Here is a 24,910-nt window from a genome sequence, read left to right on the forward strand (position 1 = left end):
AGGGCTGCTATGTGTTGAGTGCATGGATCGGGACCCGGTGTAGTGGGCGGGCCTGGGTCTGGCCACTGGCAGGGTGACCTAAGCCCTGAGGAGAGGACAAGGTTTGTTTAGAGGCTCAAGTGAAGGGCAGGACGTAAAGAGGCTCCCGGGAGGAAGCCCTGTGGGCACTGCGCTATACCTGGGCAGACGTGCACGTAAAGCTAGCCCAAAAGAGGATGAGGACTGAGCTCAGAGACCGAGTGAAAGACATTCCCGAGGGCACAGGGACAGGCCCTGTTGGACCTTTTACCCCCAAAGGGGTTAATTCCTCCATTTTAGATTTTGTGTGACTTAGCCAGAGAGCTAAGCCACTGAAGACCAACATGATGAGGGCACAAGCCAATGGCAAAGTAGAGAGTGCAGGTTGGCACCCACCAACAAAAGGCCCTCACAAGAGGTGAGTGCACCCCATCACAATCGGAAAACGCTGTTTTGTCAAAATCAACATGTTTTGTGGGAACACATCAAGTTCAACACAAAACTATTTAAACATATTTTGATACGGTCAAAATGTTTTGTGTTGATTTCATCATGTCATTCCAACTTTCTCATTTCAATGTTTGTATTATATTCAAAATTAGTATAGAATATAGTCAAAAGGAAACTTTTTAACTTGAGCAAAGCAAAATGCTACAGAAAGGTTAAGATTTTTTTCCAAAACAAAATTGTGGTTTTATGAAAAATTTCAAGATTTCTACTTTTCATCCAGAATCAGAACAAAAACAAATTTTGAGATTTCAAAATTTTTCACAGCTGGAAATTCTGTTTTTCAGCCAGCTCTATGCAAAATACAATCTGTGTAACATGTGCAATGCATCAAAATGTTGTGGGAATGAATCTTAAATTTAGACTAAATTTAAAGTCACATCCCCAGCACTGCATTAATCCAGTTTCTCCATCTATTTCGTTAAAAGGGGCATAGCCATCAGAAATTGGCAATCTAACGCTAGGAAGACCTTGCCTTGTCATTATGTGAACCCACTGAAGCAAGAGTGACCTTCCATTATCTAGAGTGGTGCCTTCAAAGTACTGCATGTACTATGTGTGATCAATAGTGTTTATATCTAGTGTGGTTTCTTCTGGCTGGCTTGCCCTGGAGGTATCGCACATAAGGACTGAAAACAATAGACTACCAGCAGAAACTAAAGGTCTAACGAACTCTGTTCTAACGGCCAACTTCTGGCACTGGAAGTACATGAGCTTTCCAGCTGACTGCAAAGGCAGTAGCACATACATGTTTAAAGGAAGAATTTGGACTTAAAGGGATCCCAACAGCATGTGATCTAGTCAACTTTAAATGACCAGGAATCATACAGTTGCTTCATCTGCCCTTGGGTCCCTCTGTCCGTTTTTATGGTTCAGCAATCACAGTTTAATATTGCTTCAGAAACGTTTTTCTCTCCCCTTTCTGTGTGCGCAAGTTCCACACAAACAAATGGGAAACTGTCCCTGCAGCTACTTGCACGTGTGCTTCACAGGGGCCGCCCCACTGTAGTCAGCTGATGGGCCAGATTCTCTTAAGAAGCAGGAGCAGCGCCCGTGTACACCAGTGTGAATGCAGCTTCGGTGGAAGGAGGAGCAGCCTGGGTAAATGTGAGCAATGTGAAGGGCTCGTGTTGATGTTTGCAGGACCGGGGGCCTAGCTGACTCCAGAGGGAGAGAGTGAAATTGACTCTACACCAAGTGCTGTCAAATGCACAAGGGTAATGGATAAATGCTAGAGGTGGTTAACAATGAGGTAGTTAATTATATTTTCTCGTAGGCAGCAGTGCTCAATAAACCTGTCTGGAGGCTGAGGGACGATCCCGAAAACTAGAGCTCTGGGGAAGCACAAAATCCTAGGGGCCTCTTTAAGTTACAGGAGGCTGCCAGGTTACCCTCTGGGCCCCAGCGCTGCGTGGAATCTTTGCAGTGCCCCAGTGCTCTCCTTCTGCCTCCAGCATGCCAGGGCAGGCGGTCTTCCAGCTGTGCTCTGCAGGGCCGACACCCAGGGGATTCTTCCCCAGTCAAATATAGGGCTTTTAGGGCCTCTTCTTGCCTCTCTGGTTCTAGGTGTAAAGGGGCCGGAGTGGGGTGAGGAGCTCACCCCTAATCTGTGCCTGAGAAAAGTAAAGCCATATATGTCATCTGCAGGCCTCGTGGCCTCTCATGGAGTCCTGCTAGTGTCAGCAGGGTAGCCAGCTCTCCAGACTGGACAAGAGTCTTGCAGTAGTTGATGGTTTTCTTAAAGCCCCAGATCCTGAAGTCAGGAGAATCGTAGCTTCCATGGTAAAGAAGCATGTTTCTACCCCTCACAATTGGCAGAGAAAAGCTTGACAGCGTGATCCCTGTGTGCCTCCCAAATCAGAAGGCAAATTGAGAGAGACCCACATTTGTCATTTTAATAAAATCCCATGATTGGCTTAGCAATCTCATGATTTGGGGCAGAGGACTTGACCTATGGTTTTTTGTTTAGTACGGTGATACTGTATCCCAATGAGCAAGGTACTGGCCTGGGACTCTACCTGATGTGTGACATCGGACAAGTCAATTCAGTTCTGTTTCCCCTCCCACATTTTGTCTGTGCTCAGACACAAGCAATGGGCAGACAGATACAACTCTAAGGGTGCATCTACATAGCAGCAGGGAGTGTGATTCCCAGCTCATGCTACCTGTGATTGAACTGGTGCACTAAATATACCAGTGTGACCACCTGAATACAAGCCCGTCCAAGATCCTAGATGCATACTCATCCCGCTAGCCCAAGCCATCCCACAGCCAATGCTATTTTTAGCATGCCACCTCGAGCAGAGCTAGTGTGTGCACGTCTCCTTTAGCTGGGAATTCCCAGCTGCAGTGGATGCAGACCCTTAGGCCAGTGATTCCCAAACTTGTTCCGCCGCTTGTGCAGGGAAAGCCCCTGGCAGGCCTGGCCGGTTTGTTTAACTGCCGCGTCCGCAGATCCAGCCGATCGCTGCTCCCACTGGCCACGGTTCGCTGCTCCAGGCCAATGCGAGCTGCTGGAAGCGGCAGCCAGTACATCCCTCAGCCTGCGCCACTTCCAGCAGCTCCCATTGGCCTGGAGCAGCGAACCGCAGCCACTGGGAGTCATGATCACCTGTGGACGTGGCAGGTAAACAAACCGGCCTGGCCCGCCAGGGGCTTTCCCTGCACAAGCGGCGGAACAAGTTTGGGAATCACTGCCTTAGACAGACAGATCTGTGTTAGATTGTAAGCTGTTCCGGGTAAGTCAGGGGCTGTCTCACTGTGTTTGTACAGCGCCTAGAGTGGCAGGAGCCTGATTTCTGTTAAGGCGATACAAATAATTCCAGCTATAAACGTTGAGAAGTATTTTTGATCTTTTACATAAGAACATAGGAGCGGCCATACTGGGTCAGACCAAAGGTCCATCTAGCCCAGTATCCTGTCTTCCCACAGTGGCCAATGCCAGGTGCCCAGAGGGAAGGAACAGAAAAGACAATCATCAAGCGATCCATCCCCTGTCACCCATTCCCAGCTTCTGGCAAACATAGGGTAGGGAAACCATCCCTGCCTATCCTGGCTAATAGCCATTGATGGACCTGTCCTCCATCAACTTATCTAGTCCTTTTTCGAACCCTGTTATAGTCTTGGCCTTCACAACATCCTCTGGCAAGGAGTTCCACAGGTTGACTGTGCATTGTGTGAAGTCCTTCCTTTTGTTTGTTTTAAACCTGCTGCCTGTTAACTTCATTTGGTGACCCCTACATAACATTAGCTTTCCAGAATACCATTAGAAAAACCGTATCTTAACTGTTCACAGAAAAGGAACACACTACATCAAGTCAGTCCTCTTTTGGTTCAACCATATGCAGCTTGTGATTCACGGAAGGAAAACAAGAGATGCGTGGAAATTATACAGAAACAGAATCTGGTTAATTCTACCTTGCCCTTGGTCTTACCAAAAAACCCCATTATAATCACGGTTTTGTCCTGCACAAAAAAAGAACCTTTGTGGAAACATGAGATCCTGGGGAAAGTAACCAAATTCAGCTTGTGGCATGGTTTGGGCTGAAGGTTGCTTTTTGTCTTGAAACCAGCAGAGTTTGCCCATCCCAAAATTTGGAAACTTTGGAAAGGCACTGTAGTGGGGTGGTCACCCCGCTCCTGCCCTGAAGGACTTAAAACAGCTCTGGGAGAGGGCTGTGGCAGGGGAAAAGCTGGGCTGACTGTGGGGAGCAGCCACAGGTGGGGCCACGCCCCAGTCAGACCACAGCTGGTCCTGTAAGAAGGCTGAGGGCCAGAGACTGAGACAGACTCTCTCTAGCTTTTGAGAGAGAGAAGGACCTGGCTGCCTGGGAGCTGAGGAGGGTACCTAGGGTGGAGCAGTGCTGGAGAAGGGCAGAGGGGGCTGGGGAGCTCCAGCCTAGCAAAGCCCCAGGCTGCAGGCCGAGTTAAGGGCCCACAAAAGGTACTGGAGCTGCAGAGGGGCAGCCCAAGAATAGGCAAAGGCAGCTGGTCCAACCCCGCTTGCCGATGGTGAGTGGTTTACAGACTGCAGTGTGCCCCAGGGAGCAGGGGCTAGATGATGTCTGGCAGTAGCCACTGAGGCAGGGTGGGGCTAGAGGGTTGGGGGTTCCCCTGGGTGGGAAGACACAGATTGTGGGTTACTATGGGGGCAGAACCCTGACACAGAAGGGCACCGGGGTCCGGGAAGGACACAGGGGCCAGTAGCAGGCGAGACACCAGCCTGCAGAGGGCGCTCTGGGCTTGAAGAGCTAATTCCCAGGATGACCAGCAGGAGGAGCCACGCTGGTGAGCCGTCGCCCTGCCACAGGCACTCACTGCACTGAGTCCATCCTGAAGATGGATTTGACTGGATCATCAACATTTGGTGGAAACCCACGGTCAAATCATCTGATCCTTTAAAAGAACAGTGTCTTATTTTAATCTCGAGAGAGTGAACGTGGAGCCAGGACAGAGCAGTTTAGTGGATAAAGATTCTGGAGTGGGAGTCAGGAAACTTTCCATCTTTTCCCAGCTGTGTCCCTGACCGGCTGGGTTACTTGGGAAAGCCACTGCCCCGCACTGTGCCTCTGTTTCTCCTTCTTGCCTATGTCTGTGCTGTGTACTCATCCGTGCGGGGCTGTCATTCCTGATGCGGCTGCCCAGCGCACTGGGACCCTGCTCTGTCATACAAATAATAAGAAATCCATCAAAACAAAACCCTGCCTTGGGTGTCCCAAGCTGTGCTCTGGTGGAGGCCCCTGGGAGCCAGCTCAGGAGCAGCACGAAGGCAGATAATGAAGGAAAACATGGAATGAGTCTCGATCCTTTTGTCAGTGATCACAGTCAATAGAAAAGGCTGGAGGCTAAGAACAAGTGAATTGCAAGCTGTTGCCTTAGGGATCCTCTTAGTACTTTAGTGTTTACTGTTGTTTGACTGATTTTTGTTTAATATTTCACCAAGTTGTGACTGCCTTGGAAATGAGGCTCCAAAAGCATCGTTGGAAGTTTGCTAACATCCTTCTCAGTTACGGCCCTCTTGCCACTGCTCCCTTTAAGGGCAGGTTATCGTGATCATAGAACCATAGGGTTAGAAGGGACGACAAGGGTCATCTAGTCTAACCCCCTGCCACAATGCAGGATTTGTTGTGTCGAATCCTGATAGTCCAACTCTGCACTTGGGTTCAAAACATTTCCAGGCTCCTTCTCAGGCCCCGGTCTCCATACCTGGGAAACCCCTTAGTCGAAGTTTCCACATCTCGATCACAAGGGCCTCAAAAAGTGCAATTGCTTTGCAGTACCAAGGAACCTCGGTCCAGGTGTGGCTTCCCTGACAAAGGGTGTTTTACCCACCACAATCCCCTTAACCACTGTCTGGTGTGTTGAGAGTTTCATCCTGAGGGTTTCCACATCTGGAACTCAACATGCACGACCTTAGCACATCTCGCCTTGTACAACTGGGACCGCCCCTGTGTCAGCGGGTGATGGTCACCTTCCAGACCTGGGCATGGCGAAGGTGTCCATGTGGTGTTGTTTCTGATCCCACGTGCACCATTCACCTTGGAAAAAGACTGCACCACTTCCAAGCCCTAACAAGAGCTAGAACACTGAGATTAGAGTTGTGGGGCCGGAGTCCAGAGAAGCAGAGCGAGGCCTCAATGGGGGACGTTCAGGACCAGAGTTGGGTGGGAATTTTTCGCTGAAATGGCTTTTGCTGGAAAATGCTGAATCACCAAAACTTCTCATGGAAATGTTACAGTTTTGAAAAAACTTTCTCAGGTCCAGGATGGAATTTCTGGTTCTAAAGGGAAAGCTAGTAGCCACGGGGCTAGGGCACGCAGCTGGGCTGAGGGAACCACAGGTTCACACACCTGCCGTGCCTGATTCACAGTAGGATTTTTGAACCTAGGTTTCGCTACATCCCAGATGAGTGCCCTAGCCACTTGGCTACAGAGCCAGTCTCCTCGATGGCTGTACAGCAGCTGGCAAGGGGATTCCCAGCTGAGGTAGCCATACGCATGCTAGCGCACTAAAAATAGCAGTGCGGCTAAAGTGGCTCAGTTAGTTGCCCAAGCACATACCCAGGGGCGGGGCAGGATTGTATTCCGGCAGCTAGCCTGTGATAATATTTAGCAGGCTAGTGCTGCTCCAGCCAGCATGTGCATGTCTACCCAAAGTGGGAACCACCCTCCGAGCAGCTGGGTGGCCAGGCCCTTCATCTCTCCTGTTTGACGGCTTCCAGTTTGTATAAATAATTCAATCAGACACGTGCTGTATAGCCCGGTGGTTAGACCACTTGGGGATCCAGGCTCGGGTCCCTGCTGCAAAGCAAGGCCTTGAACCTGGGTTTTCCTCATCAGGGCCCTACCCACTAGGCTGCTGGCTGGTTTGAAGCATTTCTGTCTCCCAAATGCAATTCTTGTGTTCTGACCAGCTCTGCTCAGGGCCTGTGACAGTCAAGCAGAGACGAGCTCAGCACGTCGGGTGCATGCTGGATTTGAAAAAGTGGGCACTGGCATCACAAGGGATGCTGCTTTGGAGCTGGTCGTAGGAGCTGAGTTCTATTGTAAACCTAACCCTACCGTATGTCTACATGGGCGCCTGTGGTATCATCTGATGCCGGGTCGCGGTGACTTTACTAATACTCCAGGCAGCCAGACACACAGTAACTCATCAGGAGGTCTGAGGAAGCACGTTATTACTGTCCATGTTACTCCGCCTTCAAGACTCCTGCCTACCAGGAATCTGTCCAGTATAAATATTTATGGCTGAGTTATAAACTCCTGCAAATAGGGCTTTAGAGCGGAAATGCTGACAGAGCCATAACTCTAACGGATGCTGGCAAACATCACTATAATATTCTTTCAAATCGAATTGGTACAGTAAAAAATGTAATAATCAGGCTACCTCCATTGTAGCTCGCCAAGTAGCTTGTCCTTTTAGATTGGTTTTCAATGAGTGTCATCGTGGTGGGGTTACAAACATTGCTAGTGCTAAGTACTCGCGGTTCGAAGAGCTTTGACAGCGTCTGTCACCCAGTCAGTTATAAAATTCTCTCACGCCGTGAGCTGTACCTTTTCAGCATGGTTGATAAGTCTTTAGCCTTTATATTTTGATACATTGTGCTGATAGCTTCAAAAGCAGCGACTGTGGGGTTAGCATCAGCTGGCTTGGTGTTGCCAGATTTTCAGCTTTCATTAAGATTCGGGATTTTGTTTTCTCTGCCCCTTGCTTTAACCTGTCCGTTGCTTTGCAGGATTGGTGCAGAATAACCGTAGATCGCTGAGGGGCTGACACACTTTTTTGGCTCTCTTTCCTGCAGGGTTTCTTAGTTTTATTGTGGGAGCTGAATTTCCCTGCAGCGTTCTAACCTTCATGCTGAAGAAAAGGGTGCCGGCTTGTTCCTGGGGAGGTCTTTCTGATCACGTGATCCTTTGGTTCCCGCACTGAGGAACTGTTAATTGGTGCAGTAAATTGCCCTGCAAGAGAGGGTTCTGTCTACTTTAGGAATAAAGGGGACCAGCAAAATTAGTATCAGTAAACTTTAAAGCAAAAAAAGTACAGCTGAATGAGTATTTGCTCTCTCGCTGAGGTCCTACTGTGGCCGCCATCACACCTGAGCCCCTTGCAATCTTTAATGCACTGATCCTCACAACACCCTGTGAGGTAGGTGAATGCTATGGTCCCCATTTTACAGATGGAAAACTGAGTCACAGAGAGACTTTAATTGACTTAACCCAGACTGGGCAGGATGCTTGGGGTGGAGCAGGGAATTGAACGTGGGTCTTCAGAGTCCTAGGTTTGTGCAGTAGCCAGTGAACCAGCATTTCCTTAAGCTTAGAGCTGTTCTTTATCACTGAGCTCAAGCCATAGGGGCCGTGAGTAGTACAGTCCCTGGTTAGTTTCTCAGACAGTGACTCATTTTCTAAATTTGTCCTGGTTCTTGCTGCTGAGACCAACCTGCTTCTGGTCCATCCGTGCAGGGAGATCTTTCTGTACGTCGTAGAGAACCCTCTCATCCTGCCCCCTCCAACAATGGCCCTCTGCTCAAACGCATCCATGATGCGGCTTAGCTCTAATCTTTTAAACACCTCCAGCACAAATCTGGCCAGTGGCTGGTTGCACCCAGTAGAACTGGGGTTTAGCAGCCTGGGGAACACAGATTGGATTCCTCTCTCAGTGAACACTGGGAGTCTGTGAGGAAACCAGCCTTGATATTGGCCCATTTTAAGGGCCTACCTCCCATCCCATACGCCCTGTCTTATATCCCATCAACAGATGACAGAGTTGAACTGACTATATTGGGGGGGACTGTGTCTCCTGTGCTTGTCAATGACCTGACATTGCAAGACTGGACAGGCTTGCAGGTACAATAATAACCCAAGCAGGTGGAAGCAGCTCATTTTTATTTTCTTTATTGATTTCACTCTGTAATGCAGAATACACATCCTGAGTGTATCTATTATAAAAACACCCAGGCAGCCTAAAGAGCTTATATCTGTAACCTGAGCTTCTCGTTTCTTAAGCCATGGAAGTAATAGGCAAGTGCAAAAGCTTTGAAATCCCCAGGCAAGCAGGGAGGAACAATGAAAACACTGGATGTTTCAGAGCATTGACAATGCCTTTATTTGCAGTATCCTTTGGATGCATAAACAGGGCAATGTTGAGCAGGAGTAGAGAGGTTATATTACCTCTGTATTTGACACTGGTAAAACCACTATTGGAACAGTGTGTCCAGTTCTGGTGTCAGGCAGATAAATGGGAGCGGGTTCAGAGAAGAGCCGTGAGAATGATGAAAGGATTCGAAAACCTGCCTCGTAGTGATAGACTCAAGGAGCTCCATGTCTTTAGCTTAACAGAGAGATGGTTGAGGGGTGACTTGATCACAGTCCATAAGTACCTACATGGGGAAGAGAAATTTGACAATAGAGGGCTCTTGCAGGTAGCAAAGAAAGATCTAACAAGATCCAGTGGCTGGCAGTTGAAGCTAGACAAATTCTGATTAGAAAAAAAGGTACATATTCTGAACAACAAGCGTAATTAACCATTGGAACATTTTCCAAGCTTTGTGGTGGATTCCCCATCACTGGAGAGATTAGCTGTTTTTCTAAAAGATATGCTGTGGTTCAGACAAGAATTAATTCAGTGAAGATCTCTGGCTTGTGTTATACAGGAGGTCAGCCTAGATGTTCTCAGTGGTCCCTTCCAGCTTTATAATCCATGGAACTGTAAATATATGTATCTTTTTGAAGCGCTGTCTCTGAAAGACGCTTTTTGAGAGCACCAGGTGATACAGAAGTGCTGAGGATTCACTGCCTCCCACTGAGGTCAATGGGAGCCATTTGGTACATTTGTAAATCCAGACACTGATCAAGGTGTCTAAATACAGCTTTAGGAGCCCAACTTAAACTCCCACTTTGAAATCTTTTCTTCAAAGTCACATCTGGAAGTATTGGCTTTGGCAGGTGGCACATCAACAGAGCTGTGGCAGTGCATGCACACTCTGTCCCCCTTCAGGGTGGATTGTGGGTGCGCTGACACCACAGTGACAGTCTACCAGACTGTCCTAGACCTCACAACAGTGCGGCCCAATGGCCAGAGTCAAAGCGGCAGCCCTTGGATTCTGGGCTGTGTGGCCTACTGGCCTGAGATAATATGGCTACCCACAAACACAGGGCAGTGTTGCCTAGTGGCTGGAGTCAATACAGAGGCCCTCGAGTGCAGGGCAGCACGGCTTAATGGCCAAACCCGGGACCATCACCAAAGGAGGTGGCAGCCAAGGTAGGGGGACCCGGGCCCACCCGACTCCACCGGGACCCAACTGAGAGCCCTAACAGTGGTGAAGTTGCTCTGCCACTGGGTCAGCAGGGAATCCAACCGCAACACACTGACCTTACATGGGTGGGAGATACCACTTACCTCAACTCCCTTGGTCACTTCCTACTGGGCTTCCTGAGGCTGCAGTCCAGATGACGGGGTCGCCAGGCTCCTTGGCGCAGGTAACTCCCTGGGACTGTGACTCCAGCCAGTCAGCTGTAGGCAGCAGGTCTCCAGTCTGGGTCTCTGGATCTCCGGCTCCCGCAGGCAAGGGCTGTAATGGCTCCTGGGCTGGAGCCTCCACCAAGTGTCCTTCCTCCGTGGTGATCAGCCTAGACTGACTGGGCTGCTCTCCTTTACACTAGCACAGCAGCTGGAGCATTCCCAGCATGGTCTGAGGGGCGGGACTTCCTCTGCCCATAGTGTGGGGTATGCATCCTGTCACAAGGGCCTTCAACAGAGGGGTGGATTGGGAGGTATGGTTAGCATCAGAGTACTAAGAAATATACACAGGATATTTGCACACTTTATTCCTGATCCTGCAGACATTTACACATATGAGTGACTTAAAATAGTCCCATTGAACTCTACTCATGTGCCTAAAGATACCTGCATACATCAGTGTTTCCACAGCTGGGGTGTTAGACACTTCCACCATTCACAGTCAGGGAGGGGGGTGTCAGGAGCTTTTAACAAACAATTGAGTGCAAACTAAATTCCATTTGTGGGTTAAGCTTGTGGTCTTACACACGACGTATCAGTAGAAAAGCCCTGCCCGTGTGTCATTCAGCTACATTACAGGCCCTGTATCCAGTGTACTGCATACAATATTCTGAAGAAGGTAGTAGAGCCATCTTCTGTTCAGAGGGGAATAACTGTTGTTTTTCTCTGCAGAGCTAGGTAATACTGTGCAAAGACAATGCTGAAACTCAGCAGGGTTGTTTCATAGGCAGATACAGTATCTAGAATAGACTATTCAGTAGAGTATATTTTTTTCTCATGCCTTCACTTTATAATAACGTGTGCAGTTTTCATGTATCATACTGAGTCCATTTGCAGCATCGGTTCAATTAACCGTTAGCAAGTCAGGCTCTGCAAGGTCAATATGGAATCCCCCAAACTGATCTAACGAGTTGCCTTATTCTCTTTTCATCAGGGCCTTTTGTTGCCAAGGCTTTTTTGTAACAGCGTGCTTTCTATTTAGGGTGTCTTTGTGATTTAGCTGAGAGAAGCACAGCTGCTTTCAAACTGCTTGAAATGACCTTGCGGTAACAATTAGCAGGTCATGCAAGACGGAGCACAAGAATGCCTTTGCTTGCTGTTGGCTATCTTAGCAGAGGAGTCTGAGAATAGCCGCGTTTCTCTTTCCAAATATCTGAATTCTGAGTCACATTGTTATGAAATGAGTGACACGCCAACATCTCTCACGAAGAAGATGCTTTCAGATAATGCTCGGCATCCTATAACCCGTAGGGCATTAGAACTGATTGCAATTCACACTAGGGCCTGTCACATTTGTAATATTATCATTAATATTTGTATTGTAGCTCCGGGGAGGCTCCAGCCATGGCCAAGGACACTCCGTCCCACGCAGGGGTAAAATGGCATTGTAATTCACACCCGCTTTCTGGCCCATTTACAGTGCCAGGGTGGTGGAAAGAGGGCTTAGTGGAAATGAAAACAGGCCCCATCAGGTCAGACCTCCAGCTGGTGGAGATCATTGTAGCTCTGTTGAAGACACCAGATGAGGATCTGGCCGTAAACAGATTTATCATTCACTCTTGTGCTCACCTCCTGAATGGGCCTGCAGATCACCAGCATCTATTTGCTTTGGCTGATGTCATTTCTAATCTACCTAGTGACTATAATAAAACTGCTTGCTACAGTATGTGGTATTCCAAAAGGCGGGTACTTGGGCTTTGGCCTGGTTATGATAGCTTGGGACTGCTTTCGCCATATTATTGTCTTGACACTGCAGGACCCTCCATTTGTATTTACTGCATGAGGCTGACCTCTCTGTAACCTTCCTTCCCTTCTCTCTTGGGCTTTGGGTGTCCAGGAACCTCCTGTGACAGGTTTGGGCCCTTTGGGTGTCACCTGATGTGCTGGGGTGCCACTGAGTCAGCCTATTCTGCCAGCCTGGGTCCCCTTTACCTGGCCTGGCTGGGTTAAGCTCACAAGCCTCTTGCAGCCAAGCACACAGGCAGGGCCACACCCAGCTGCACAGACAGACAGGGATCCGCTCTGGGAAGATTCAGCCTTAGGGGCTTGCCCCAACGCTCGGGTGCCCACTCCTTTTAAGGGGCACAAACCCAAAGGTTTTATAAAATTCACCTCCTCCCTCAACCTCCACACTTCTTGTTCCTCTTCCTCCCCACCCCCCAGTTAGAAATTGCACAAACTGGGTTTTATTATAAACAAGAAATAAGTTTATTAACTACCAATGGTGAATTTTAAGTGGATATAAGAGATAACAGACAGAACAAAGCAGATTACTGAGCAAATAAACCAAACGCAAGCTAAGCTCAATATACTTAAGAAACAGGTTACACAATGTAATTTCTTACCCTAAATGTTATTTTAGGCAGGTTGCAAAGTTTCCATGGTTCAGATTCTGGTTATATTCCTTTTCAGACTGGACTCCTATCTCAGTCTGGACTCTCCCCTGCCTTCCCTTCAGGTGGCTTTAGCAGTCTTTCTTCTTGGGCAGACAGGCCATGGAGAGGAGAAGCCATGTTTCCTTCCTCCCCACCTTAAATAGGATTTACATAAGGTGGGAATCCTTTGTTTCCCAAACCTGACCCCCCCTTCCCTTCCAGTGGAAAGTTACAAGAAGTCCCAGGTAATGTTTAGTATCAGGTGACAAGACTGCATGAGTCAGTGGCAGTATGGAGTGTCCGCAGGAAGGCCAAGCCTTTTCACAGACAGTTGTACTCGCTGATTGGGCCATCCGCCCTGTCTGGCTTTTCCATTGCTGTACCTGAAGTGTTGGCAGTGGGCGACACCCAAAGTAGCGTAGTTGAAATACAGAGACATAGTCAATATTCCTAACTTCAGATACAGAAATGAGACAGGCACACACATTGGATAATCCCATTCAGTAAATTCTAACCCTGCCAGTGATATCTTACAAGCCCCATCTTGCATAAAGTACATCTCAGTTATGTCATATTCATATCAGAAGCACATTTTCATAAAGAATATGGAGTGGAACGTCATGCCTCCTTCTGAGCAGCCACAGGAAACAGACCCTGCCAGCCGGGTCTTGTACGGAACCATCCCGCTTTCTCAGCCTGGAAGTAGCAGAGGTGAGGCTGCTGGGAAATACTTTATCAAAAGGTTGGGGGTTGGTTCTGGGTTGTTTTGTTTTTTTGGGCGATGTGAAAAGTTTTTAGTTATTTTCCCATGGTTTGAAATTTTTTGATTTTTCAACAAAACAACTCAGAACAAAACTTCAAACTGAATAGAATTAAAATGATTTTTTGTTTGTTTCTTTGGGGAGGTTCAGGGTTATTTGGGAGTTTACCCTTCCCTTCCCCCCACCAAAAGAGAGGGGAAGAAACAAAATTAAAACAGAAAAATTCTCATTTAGATTCCCTCTGATTCGAATCAAGACAAGAGTTCATCATTTCCGACTGATTCAAAACTCAAATTCTTAGATCATAACAATTGGTTTTGTCTTGGTTCTGTGCATAACATGAAAAGTCTCTTGCCATCTGTCCTCTCTCACTCATTCAGGGTCATTCAAGATGTGCCCACAACAGCCACCTCCATCAGAACACAGCCAGGAGCGTGGGGATTTCATGCTGATTATTACCTTAAGCCAGAGCACCTTGGGCTGAAAAGGTGTTTTATAGCATCAAGATATTCTAATGAATAGGGCTGGTGGGAAATTTTCTGATGGCACTGATGGGTTCCCCGCTGGGGTGCCACCCGGAGCTGGGGTACCACTAAACCCACTGATCCACCAGCCTGGGCTCCCTCTCACACTATGATGCTGTGACAAGATTCAACACCTCCAGCCTGCACTTTCACCAACATTCACACAGGTAGGGACACACCCAGCTGCAGTTACATGCAGGCTCTCTAACCAGCCCCTACATAGGAAGGCTACAGCCAAGGCAACTCCCAGTTCTCCAGGCACACACCCCCTCTGGAGTATAAACCCAAAATTATACTATCTTGTGTTGCACAGGGAACTGTACAGCATAAGCTCGTGACATTCACACACACACACCCCCAATGTGGAGAGGAATCTGCAACAGCCTTTTGCCCCTGAACGAAGATTCCCACACACTTCACTCCAACTCACTGGTTTAGATAAAGCAAAAACAAGTTTATTAACTACAAAAGATAGATTTTAACTGATTAGAAGTGATACCAAACAGATCAAAGTAGATTACGTAGCAAACAAACAAACAAACAAAAAAACCCTGCAAACTAAGCTTAATGTAGTGGATAGATTGGATATGAATTAGCAGATTCTCACCCTGGCTGATGGTACAAGCAGGCTGCAGATTCTTAAGGGGCAAGCTGCACTTGCTTTATAGCTTGGAATCCCCAGGTGTTTCATTCACAGGCTAGAAATCCCTTTAGCCTGGGTCTAGCACCTCCCTCAGGTATTTCCAGGAGTCTTCTTGTGTGAGGAGTGAAGAACCCCAGATGATGTCACTCGCTCCCTTATATAGCTTTTGCATATGGCGAGATCCCTTTGGTTTCAAAGCTTGGCTCCCAGACCAGTCTGTGGAAAAATACTGACATCCCAAGATGCAGTCCAGCATCTCGTGATCTGATCACATGTCCTTGTAGAGTCATAGCAACCATCACTCATAGGCTGTTTGGAGTGTTCTCATGAAGGCTCATCGCCAGGTGGGAGATAAGGTTCTCCTAAGGCCTATTGTTTTTTCCTAATGACTCATTGCCCCAAAAAGGCCCTTCCCCACCCACTATCTAGACTGAAAGCATCTTGTCTAGTAGGTGTCACCCAGGTGTAACTACATTTGAAATACAGATACATAGTCAATATTCATAACTTCAGATACAACAATGATATATGCATACAAATAGGATAATCATATTCAGCAAATCATAACTTTTCCAATGACACCTCATGACTTATCTTGCATAAAATACATCATAATTACATCATAATCATATCACTATGAAGACTATGGGGTTCAGTGCCACCGGCACGTGTTGCTGAAGGAAAATGCTGAGTCATCAACAGCAAAACGTTTTGCGGAAACAGGTTGCTTTTGGACAATATCTTGTTCCGAAAGAAAAACGGACAAAAAGCGTCTCGATAGCCAACAGCCTGCTCCCTAACAAAGAGAAGTGAAAGGAGCAACGCCGATTTACATCGTCTGAGACTCTGGCCCTGTATATAATACATAAAAGGCAGCATGCTCCAAGTTATCTACACAGCAAGAACAAGAAAACTACAAATAATAATACAATATGCATAACTTTAAAAAAAAATTGTATTGAGCCTTTCCCTATGAATACAAAGTGCTATATAAGTACTAATTAGTAGTAGTAGTAGTAGTAATTACAGTAACTTCCGCAGGATCCAATTAAGAATGGAATCTCATTGAAGGAGATGCTGTAAAAACATGCAGTAAGAGATCTGCAATCTAAAACAGCATCAAGTCCGTACCCAACATATTTTAAGAAGTGCCATGTACTCCGAAAATATCTCTTCTCACGGCATAAGTGCTGGTCCAGCTTCCATTGAAATCCAGGGTAAAACTCCCATTGGCTTCGCTGGGAGCCGGCCTTTGTCACAGAGCTGTTGCATTATTTAGTAAAGATAATATTACCTGCGTGGTACCCATATAGAGCTGTTATTTTTACCATGGGAAGATTTCATTCATCTCCACACATTTTGCTCTCAACAGCAACAGGACTTGCAGTAAGCCAGCCCAGGGGCTAACTAAGGGCTTGCACCAAAGTGCGTTGAAGCCATTAGGTATCTCCAATGACTTCAGTGAGCTTTGAATCAGGTTCTTAAGTTGTTTCTGGGCTAGAATTTATGAAAAACTGCACTCGAGAGGAAGGATCAGCTACCCTACTAGTTGGGGGAGGGGAGAAATGGTCAGCACCTTAGCAGCAGGGAGTGGCAGTCTACACAAGGAAACCACAGGCAAGCTATTGAAAGCTCATTCCATGCTAGAAGCATCATCAAAGGGCAGTGTCTACTCACAGCCAAGGAGGCTGTCTCTCCTCATGAGGTTTGTCTAGGGTTCTGAGCCGGAATGAAGCGTGCCAGGAGAGGAAAGGGGGGCACCCTTTTGAATCGTCCCTGGTGCCTTAATTAAGGGAGAGACTTGAGGGGAAGCAGAGGCTGAGCCAGAAGAGCGGCTGCGAGGAAGAACTCAGCACGCAGTCCCAGGAAGGAGGGCTCTGGACACCCTGCGCCTAAGCTTGGGTGAAGGAGCGCTGGCTTTGGGAGCTGGGCTCTGTTAAATAAATTTAGACCACAGGATAGGGGGGTATTGTTCTGGAGACGTTTGCTATGAGTGGATTATTTATGGGAACCTCAGAGAGAAACCGAGGCAGGGTGCCTGCAGGGTTGTCCGTGAGGAGGTGCCCTGGAAGTGCTGACCCTGTTTCAGGCAACCAAAAATTGAGGCATCAAACATGACTGGTTCCTTTTGAAAATGTGTGCCTGCGCTCTCACGTCACCTTGGTCAATTCTACCCCGGATGCCAAGGCCTGAGCTCACAGGACCTGATCCAAAGCCCGTCAAAGTGACTAGAAAGCCTCCAGCTTTGGACTGGGCCCACAGGGAGGGACCTTTGCATATGGAGCTGAAAATTGGGCTGGCTGGGTTTGCAGACAAGCTGTGTGGCCCACATGTCTGATGTGCTGTCCACTGTCACCTCCAGGCCCCTCTCAGTGTCACAGCTTCCCCATTCCTCTCTCCATGTCCAGGATTATCCCCCCAGCATTAGCTTGTGTCTTCTCCCAGCTGGGTCCCATGTGATGGTTTCCTGCTGGAGAGGGGTGAAGTAGGTGTCAATAGCTATGCAAGTAATATCCAGTGGCTAGAAGTGGTGACCCTTCCATGCACAGGTTCATGAGCGTTCTGACTTACTATAGCAAAGTGGTAGCAGATGACAGAACAAGGAGCAATGGTCTCAAGTTGCAGTGGGGGAGGTCTAGGTTGGATATTAGGAAAAACTTTTTCACTAGGAGGGTGGTGAAGCACTGGAATGGGTTACCTAGGGAGGTGGTGGAATCTCCTTCCTTAGAGGTTTTTAAGGTCAGGCTGGACAAAGCCCTGGCTGGGATGATTTAGTTGGGGTTGGTCCTGCTTTGAGCAAGGGGTTGGACTAGATAATCTCCTGAGGTCCCTTCTGACCCTGATATTCTATGATTCTATCTTCTGTTGCCCTGCCCCTTGTGTGGTCATTAACACCAATGCCGAGTGTGTTACCAAATCAGACTGCATTGCACACCCTTTCTGCACTGGTGTCAATGCTTGCACAAGGGGCAGGGGACATTTCCAGCCTTTCAAATACTCTGTCGGACTTACTTTAATTTGACAAGAAATTCTTTTGATGTTTTAGTAAGATCTATCTGAAGCCTTAAAGCTGGGAGCAAAGCTGTTTCCTGTTGCTTGGTAATATGGTACGTCACCGAGACATCAGGCAACCCCCAGACTAAATCAATCCGCCAAATTCACACTTCCCCCTGCTTTAGTTCAGTTGCATGCTGCTAGCCAGTCACCTCTCCCTGTTGTACAGAACGGGTGCTTAGGAACGCAGCAGTCAGACACAGGAAGCTGTCTGGAAAATTTCCAGAGGAACGGTTTTCCATCGTAAAATGCCAATTAGCCAAAAGCAGACCATTTTGTGGAAACGGGACAATTTTGATGGCAATGGCCTTTTAAAAGAAAAAAAACTGCTTTGAGAAGGTCAAAGTGACTTTTTCAGAACAGAATGTGTCAATATTCTGTTTTGATAAGTTTTTGTTTCAATGTTTTTCATTTTATGTTAACATATAAAGAATAAAGTAAATATATAATATAAAAGTTTTAAAAGGTCAAAAACAGAGCTAACCATTTTGATGTTATCGAAATGTTTCATTCTGATGACCACAAAATTACTTTTTTTCAGGACTTAATTGCATGAGAAAGTTTGAATTTTTTTTGTTTTTCTTCTGTTTTGGAATGGAAAACACCCCCCCAAAATCGTGGAGTGTCCCACTAAACCAAAAAAAACCTGGTTATTCCCCCGCTGTAAGGGGGAGACTAGCAGGAAGTGGAAGGAAGATGTATAAGGAATTCATGGCTGAAGAGCTGGAGGATGGAATGAGATGGGAAGGGTGCACATAAGGGAAAAAAAAAAGCCATGTCATAGCCTCAGCGGGACGAATGAGTATCATGGACGTCGCTAGGTGGAGAGAGAAAGCTGGATGCGTCATTTTCAGTTTCCAGACTGATAAATAAGAGGATATAGATTAGCCAATCATAAAACCCCATAACCAACAGGCTGGAGTATGCATGTGGATCGCTGCCCTCTGCTGGATGGGATCAGAACTGCCAGAGTTCATATCACAAGCTGAACACAGATACTCACTAATAGAGGGGGCGGTTTCTTGTGCTGAAGTGGCAGCATCTGGTGCTTTGGGGGAAAGATCTGAGTTCTGTCCCTGCAGTCAGCTGGACGTCTCAGACAGCCGAATCAGGCGGCACAGTGACTGTCTGATCACAATGGTCCCTTCTGGCCTTGGAATCTGAGCGTGTGAATCTAAAAATGAGGTTCCCAGACAGCCACTGCTTGCGGTGCGGTCCCAGCAATGAAGCGTGTCCCAGCAGGGTGGAGAATAAAGCGTAGGCAGAGACAGAAAGACGGGAACAGAGGCAAAGACACTCCCTAGAGGTAGCTATGGGGTCTTGGAGGACAGAAAAGGCAGAGAGAGCCTACAGCAGAAGAGGAGAAAGAAGATCTGGTTCTGCCAGCACCATCTCATTGAAGCCAGGCCGGGGCTGCTGCTACGCTGGAGCACTCGCACCATTGCCCCTGGCGAGCAGATGGTACTTCTGGCCAGCTAACGTTTGAGTCAATGGGCAGAGCACCTGGCAATCTCAGCCCCTGGGAGAAGGGATGAAGACTTGGGCCTAGGTGAGGGGTTTCACAGTTAAGGCCCTGCGGCCTAAGGCGGGAAGAGGTCCCTAGAGGGAGAGGAGAGAGCGAGAGCCGTGAGAAACACTGAGGAAGCAAACAGTGCAGAGTGAATCAGAGATGGGTTCGTAGGAGCAGAGGAAAAGAAATGGGGAAGTGAGTCTAAAAAGGGGGCACTGGAAATTAAGGCCAAAGTGACTAGGGTAGAGATTTGGGGACCCCAAACTGTGATGCCTTAAAGGATGGTCAGCACCCACCCTCTGAAAACCAGGCCCCTTTTAGGTGTCTCCAGTTGGCCCCCCAAATCCCTAGTCATTTTGAAAACTGTCAGCCTGATACCCCAATTCTGTATTGACTTAACCACAGCTGCCCATGGGTGTGGGGCTTTGCCAGCACACATCTCAGGGCAGGGCTGGAGACAAAGACTGAACTAAACCTGTGGTGTGTTGCGGACTGTGGTGGAATTGCAAGCTATCACTTTAAGAGCTGGGTGGGAGGATGGAGGGAGGCAGCTTTTCATGGTCCTGTTGGCAGGTGAGGGCTCTGTAGGGAATCATGCAATCAGAGTCAATCTTGAAAAAGGCAGCTTAAAGCAAGGTACAGTGAGTCGTGCTTTTCTGCTTGGGGGAGCAGCCTGTTTTCTCTCTCTCTGTTTTTGGGTTCTGGTGTGTTACTGTTCTGAATTCTAAGAAATAAAGTTGTGTTACATTGCAACTTTCCAGCAAGAGTGTTTATGCTTTTATCTAAATGCTTTCTGTATGTGTGCTGAACATAACAGAGAGCTAGCTCCATAACCTGCTGCTAGCCAAGAAGTGTATAAACCTGAGATATTGCTGCTTTTTGTATGCCACAAAAAGAATCTTTCTTGGCTAAAAAGAAAATAGAAATAGAAAAAGTTTCTTTTATATTTACTGAATTCTGATTATTTTACACTGAAAAAATAAAACTCCGATATATTTTATGGGATATTTGGAATAGACAATGGTACCCAAACCTAAAGCTTTAATGAAACCAAACACATCTAGCATTTTTTTTTCCTATTCTAAAATGAAACAGGCCAACATATCAGACCCATACATTACATCTGATGAAACAGCAGGGTTTGAAATCTTCCATCTGGCATAGAGATGTGCTGCTAGCTCAATATTACATGGGATTTCTATTTAAAATATGTATATTCATGTCCAAACAGCTCTGAGGCTGAATGTTACATTAGATTACATGCTTAAGTTATTTCCAGAAAATAATATGATGCCCGATGGCTTATAATATAGAACTCATTGATACCTATAGAAAATTGACATGGACTCGTGTGTTACCAGATTTGGCTCTGGACGCTGTTCTTTTGGTAGATATCAGAGAATTACATTCAGGGCTGGGAGGAATCATTTTGTATTTGCAATAAAGCCATTCATTGTTTTGTTCTTGTCCTTAGGGCTTGTCCTCAGGGATGTTCCAAAGTCCACTGCAGTCAATAGGAGTCTTCCTAGGGTCTGGATCAGACTTTATGAGACTGATCCTGAAAAATGCTGAGCCCCCACCTTCCACTGAAGCCAGAAGAGGTTGAGGAGTCTGGACACCTTTCTGAAGGTGCTCAGGAGTAGGGATGCCTAAAAAATTCCCACCGACTGCTTTGGATGGAAAATTGGGGTTTTCACGTGACAGGTTTTTTTTCTAAAGTGGCTACTTTCCCCAGGAAATACTGAGTTTTTGTTGAGAAACTGAAAACTCAAAAAAACTGAAGGTTTTTAGGCCCAAAACTGAAAGCTTCTGGGTTTTTGCCAAAAAAATTTTGTTTTGTTTTGTTGGCAAAGAAAAGCAGAAATTTTCCACAGAGCCAAAAAGGATTTTTCTTTTGTTTTTTCTCAAAATTTTCTGTGGAAAACCCCCATTCCCAGCCAGCTCTACTCAGGGGATATCAGTGTCAGCATCTATGGCTGGACTTGATATGAAGGGGTATAGACAAGGCCCTACCCTCAGCAGGGCCCTCATTTCAGGCTTTCGTTACCCTACTTTATGTTTGAGATGCACCCCATTCTACTGAGACATTTTTCCAGCTGCCTGGGGCCAGAGTGGCAAAGAATGCTGAGACTGTCATGAAGATAACATCCTCATCTTGAGTATCTCCATACTTACCAGACTGCAAGACACAGGGGAGTTCTGAGTGACTCTGCCCATAATTAAATGCCATACCTCCTGTGCTGAGAATTCAGACATCACCTATGATCTCGAACTTAAGAGGTGACTTGATCACAGTATATAATTATCTGCACTGGAAAGATTTCTGAGAGTAGAGAGCCCTTAATCTATCAACTAAAGTGTGACAAGATCCCATGGCTGGAAGCTAAAGCTAGATAAATTCAGACAAAAAATATGTTTCAAAATTTTACCAGCATTGTAACAATTTACAAAAGGATGTGGTGATTCATAGATTCCAAGGTCAGAAGCACAATTGTGATCATGTAGTTTGACCTCCTATTTAACACAGGTCATAGATTTTGCCCCAAAATAATTCCTAGAGCAGATCTTTTAGAAAAACATCCAGTCTTGATTTAAAAATTGTCCATGATGGCGAATCCACCACGACCCTTGGTAAATTGTTCCAATGGTTAATTACTCTGACTGTTAAAAATCTGTGCTTTATTTCCAGTCTAATTTGTCTAGCTTCAACTTCCAGCTATTGAATTGTGTTACACCTTTCTCTGCTAGATTGAAGATATTTGTTCCCCATGTGGGTACTTCTAGACTGTGATCAAATCACCCCTTAATCTTCTCTTTGTTAAGATAAATAGATTGAGCTCCTTGAGTCTATCACTATAAGGCAGGTTTTCTAATCCTTTAATCATTCTCATGGCTCTTCTCTGAACCTCTCCAATTTATCAACATCCTTCTTGAATTGTGGCCACCAGACCTGGACAGAGGATTCCAGCAGCCATCACACCAGTGCCAGATACAGAGGTAAAATAACCTCTCTGCTCCTAATGAGATTCCCCTGTTTATGCATCCCAGGATCACATTTGCCCTTTTGGCCACAGCATCACACTAGGAGCTCACGTTCACCTGACTATCCACCACGACCTCCAAAACCTTTTTCAGAGTCACTGCTGCTCCAGAGTGAGTCCCGCATTGCGTAAGCAAGGCCTACATCCCTTGAAGTCTTTAATTCAAGATGGGGTATCTTTGGAAAAGATGTGCTCTAGCTTAAAACATTTGGTATAAAAATTCCCAACCAGCTCAGGAAAGGAATTTGCTTCAGAAATGATTCCTGAGCTTCCTTCACACAAGCTTTAACTTAATGGAGCACGAGACAGAACAGAACTAGCTGATAAACCAGGAAAGACGTGGCTGGATTAACTACAGTTTTAACAATATGTTACTACAAAAGGAAATAGAGATTCATATTTAAATTCTACACATAGAAGACAGGAACTGGCTTGGAATCTGCAGGCTCGGGAATATAAACAGCTCAGGGAAATTATGATGCTCTTAGAAAATAAATCTCTGCTATGTCCCCATGCAAATATCCTCTAAAAAGGTGGATTGTAACACCACTCGCTCCTCAGTCGTGGGGAATTAAGCAGGGTCTTAGTACAGGGGCTCTCAAACTGGGGGTCACAAGGTTGTTACATGGGGGTTGTGACCTGTCAGCCTCCACCCCAAGCTCCACTTTGCCACCAACATTTATAATAGTGTTAAATATTTTTAAATGTTTTTAATTTATAAGGGGAGTTGCATTCAGAGTGCTGTGTGAAAGGGGCTACCAATACAAAAGTTTGAGATCAGCTGTCTTAGTTTCTCACAGAACTAGGAACAGAACATATGATCGGCCATATTAGGTCAGACCAAAGGTCCATCTAACCCAGTATCCTGTCTTCCAACAGGAGCCAATGTCAGGTGCCCCAGAGGGAATGAACAGAACAGGGAATCATCAAGTGATCCATCCCCTGTCACCCATTCCCAGCTTCTGGCAAACAGAGGCTAGGGACACCATCCCTGCCCATCCTGGCTAATAGTCATTGATGGACCTATCCTCCGTGACCGTAACTTATCCTCCATGAACGTATCTAGTTCTTTTTAGGAAAGCACGGTAGGCTGGGAAATGTAGTCCAGCGTGGTAACCATGTTTGTAGTCCTAGTTTCTGGCAAGGCATGGTGGGAAATAAGGAGTGTATATAAATAGTACCTTTTCCTCAGGTCGCAGAGAAGTCCAAAGGTAGTTTGGCTATTCTGATGGTCTCTCCTGTCGGGTATAGATAAATAAACATGATTTCTGTATCTTTATTGTGCTTTGTCAGGACTTTGGGGCAGACACCTCAGGGTGTTTAGCACAATCTGAGATCATGGTGACATTTTACTGTGGTTTGGAAAGGATTAAAATAAAGATCTACCCCCACGTCAGGGGAACTTTCTGTTTACACATTCCAGCAACGCTGCTTTTTTAAAATCAATGTCTTTGGCCTGAGGTTGTGACCGATCACAAGATGGCTGGCACTAGCTGTAGCTCATGTCACCTGGGCTGTGCTTTTGATGGCAGAACAGTACAACAGTCTTAAAGCAGCTTCTAACCACACTGTTAATAGTCAGACGTTAAGGTGGAGCGTCACTTGTCTGTAAAATTCACCTTTGGAAACAAGGGGAGAGCTGCCATCTGAAAGAGCAGAAAACCCATCCCATTTTGATAGTAAGTGGCACAACATCAATCCCTGACCTGTTGTGGGTACCTTTGGCAATGTACCAGTTTAACCATGTCCCCAAAATTGTTTCATTGCTGTTTCTTGCACCTGCAGAAATCCAGCATGCTCAGAGCAGTTGCAATGGGAAGCAATGGTCTTATGTTTAAGGACATAACCGGCGAGTTACATTTAAAGCTACACTTTTTCTTCCACACACACACACCCCCGCCCTTCTTTTTCTTTTTTCTGAATAGCATGCAGCACCATCCATCTTTCAGCTGAGCTAAGTGAGCCCATTTGGCTACGTTCTAAATGGTACGTTGCATGAAGGCAAGCGATCACCCTGGAAAAGTTTGCCTCGGGATGTGTGAGGTTGTACCCATTTTCTTTGACAGAAAGGGCTTGTTAGCTTCGGGTATGCTGACACCCCAAGGTAGAATGCAGCAGATGGTACACCCTGAATGCTGCACTTTTACGTAATACCTTCTGCTCTGCCTCTAGGGTGCCCAGATGTCTTGATTTTATAGGGACAGTCCCGATTTTTGGGTTTTTTTCTTATATAGGCTCCTATTACTCCCCATCCCCCATCCCAATTTTTCACATTTGCTGTCTGGTCACCCTATCTGCCTCTAATGTAGTACAATGAATAGAGTGATTGACTTTACTGCTGGAGCAGCACTCCCAGGCCTGGCCTTCACTGCTAAGAAAGTTCCCCTGAGGTAAGAAATGCAGCTTACACTTGTGAGCTAGCCTGAGGTAAAACGCAGTGACGACCAGACACTTTTGTTT

The 24,910-nt window shown here is 46.5% G+C and overlaps 1 long non-coding RNA gene across 1 annotated transcript in view; it reads left to right on the top strand.

Annotated features, from left to right (window-relative positions):
* Window positions 1–969: 969 nt before the first annotated feature.
* LOC120408430 overlaps window positions 970–24,910 on the top strand; it is a 56,455-nt gene continuing 32,514 nt past the window's right edge. The window contains exon 1 of the long non-coding RNA XR_005600683.1: window positions 970–1,777. This is a non-coding gene — a long non-coding RNA (uncharacterized LOC120408430). The remainder of the gene's footprint in view (window positions 1,778–24,910) is intronic.

The sequence above is a fragment of the Mauremys reevesii genome, linkage group 6 (assembly GCF_016161935.1).
Source record: "Mauremys reevesii isolate NIE-2019 linkage group 6, ASM1616193v1, whole genome shotgun sequence".
Taxonomy (NCBI): domain Eukaryota; kingdom Metazoa; phylum Chordata; order Testudines; family Geoemydidae; genus Mauremys; species Mauremys reevesii.